This window comes from Gavia stellata, unplaced genomic scaffold, assembly GCF_030936135.1.
Source record: "Gavia stellata isolate bGavSte3 unplaced genomic scaffold, bGavSte3.hap2 HAP2_SCAFFOLD_872, whole genome shotgun sequence".
Lineage (NCBI taxonomy): Eukaryota > Metazoa > Chordata > Aves > Gaviiformes > Gaviidae > Gavia > Gavia stellata.
Genome location: NW_026777202.1, coordinates 10,001 through 12,500, shown reverse-complemented (window position 1 = coordinate 12,500; position 2,500 = coordinate 10,001).

Below are 2,500 nucleotides of genomic sequence, written 5' to 3'. Positions count from 1 at the left end.
CCGCCACGTCTACCGGGCTCCGGCGCCGGCCGCCTCGTCTACCGGGCTCCGGCGCCGGCCGCCTCGTCTACCGGGCTCCGGCGCCGGCCGCCTCGTCTACCGGGCTCCGGCGCCGGCCGCCTCGTCTACCGGGCTCCGGCGCCGGCCGCCTCGTCTACCGGGCTCCGGCGCCGGCCGCCTCGTCTACCGGGCTCCGGCGCCGGCCGCCACGTCTACCGGGCTCCGGCGCCGGCCGCCACGTCTACCGGGCTCCGGCGGGACTTGGTCGCAGTTCTCGAGCTGAACGGTAGACCTGTTTGCCGCGCCGCTCGCGGGGACGTGACCAAGGGGTCGCTGTGTCGCGCTGCCTCCAGTTACGTCATCGTAACAGGCAGCGTCATTGGCGGGCCTCCCCGGCGGGAGGAGTTAGCGCTCTTGGAGTTCGCAGGGGCTGTGGACTTAGTGGTACGTTCTATATGCGCGAGCGGTGGCTCGCGGGCAGGGCAGTAGGAGCGCGACTCGACCCGCGCGGCTGGGGCGCTTGGCGGCCGTTGTGGCGGTTGCCTCGGCGTGTTTGGCCGTTTTTCCGCCCGTTCGGGACGGTTGCCCGCGCGGCCGATGGCGGCCGAGGCCCATGCTGGTCCGTGGTGAGGCACCGGAGATGCTCGTGAAGCATGCCGGCTGCTGCCGCGCTCGCGAGCGCCCGGGGACGGGGGGACGGGCGCGCGGCGCAGTCGTGCCTCGGCTTTTTGGGCTTTTTTGCGGTTGTTCCCCCTCCCTCTTCCTTCTCCGGCCCTAAGCTGGAGCCCGCGAGGCAGGCCGGCAAGAGCGTCGCAGCCGGTCCCGGTGGCTGGCAGCCCGAGCGCAGTGCGTCAGGGAGTCGGGAGGTGTGCCTCGCGCCTCCGGTGGCCTTACTCCCTGGCTCCAGAAACACCCGCCAACGGCACGGGTGAGGCGTGGCGTGTGGCGTCTCGCCTGCCCGTTTTTTGGGTGGCTTTTTGTGTTTTCCCCGTCCTTTTTTCTTCCCCCCCCCCCCCCCCCCCCCCCCCGGCTTTTCTCCGGCCTCTCTCTCCCTCTGCAGGGCGAGTGGTATCATCCTGCTGGGCGGGCGTAGACGGGCGACCGGCGGCGGTCGTGCCGGTGCTCTCGAACGCGGGCAAAGCCCGGCGACCGGCGGCGGTCGTGCCGGTGCTCTCGAACGCGGCAAAGCCCGGCGACCGGCGGCGGTCGGTGCCGGTGCTCTCGAACGCGGGCAAAGCCCGGCGACCGGCGGCGGTCGGTGCCGGTGCTCTCGAACGCGGCAAAGCCCGGCGACCGGCGGCGGTCGGTGCCGGTGCTCTCGAACGCGGCAAAGCCCGGCGACCGGCGGCGGTCGGTGCCGGTGCTCTCGAACGCGGCAAAGCCCGGCGACCGGCGGCGGTCGTGCCGGTGCTCTCGACCGCCGAAGGAGCGCGTGGAGTCGCAGGTGTGCTGCGGCCTTCCAGCGTTCCCGTTGACGTCGCTCAAGGGACTCGTTGCACGGAGCGGGTGGCGCCGGCGGCACCTGTCCCGGTCCCCCTCCTTCGACCGCTGCAGAGCCGCAGGCAGCGCGCGCCGAGGCGTCCCCGGGTGCCCTCCCGGGGGGTGGCGCTGGGCGTGTGCGGCCGTCGCTGTCCCAGGAGCGTGGCCTCGGCTTTTCCGCCCTCTCCCCCTTCAACCGATCGATGAGGCTTTTCGGGTCGCGTCGGAAAGGGCCCCCGGCGGGCCGGCTCTTCCGTGCTCCCTGGAACGGGGAGGCACGGCGGTGTCCGGTGGTCAGGCAGGGTGGTCTCCTTTCCCGTTCGCTTCCCGTGGTGTGGCTGTGAGGTGTTGCCCTCGTCCCCCCCCGAGCGAAGGGGGCCGTGGCGATGGCGGCGGGGCGCGTGCCTCGCCGCGTCCCGTGGCCCCCCCCCCTCCCCGTTGGGCGGGGTTCCTGGGGCGGCTTCTTCACCGAACGGGGCTGTGTGACGGCCGCGTGGCCCCGCGAGCTCTCAGGTGTCCGCAAACGACGCGAGGCGCCGGTGCCAGCCTCGGTCCGGGTACCCGTGGGTGCCGGCCGCGAGCAGCGCTGGGCGGTGGGGCGGCCTGAGCCAAGAGACTGGGGCGAGCGAGCGAGCGTGGGGCTGCACCTGCCCGGGTGGGCCCCCCGAGGGGTCGCGCGTGCGGTGGGGGGGGGCGTTCCCCGCTGCCGCCGCTGCGACGGCGTCGGCTCTTCGTGCCGCACCCCCGCCGCTGCGGAGCGAGCCGCCCCGGCAGGGGCCGCGGTCGCGGGGTGGCGCCCGCCCCGGCGGGTCGCTGTCTCCTCTAGCACGTCCGGTGCTCCCGCGGCAGGCAGGGGAGCCCGAGTGCCTTCTCGCGGTCTCCCGCCGTCGACGGGCCTGCGAGCTGCAGGCGGGGGGCCGGCCGTAGGGGGCGGGTCAGTCCCGGCCGAGCCGATGCCGCGCGGAGCGGGTCGCGTGCGGGCTGGCGGGCGCGCGGGCGCGCGCGTGTCCCCGTCTCGCGG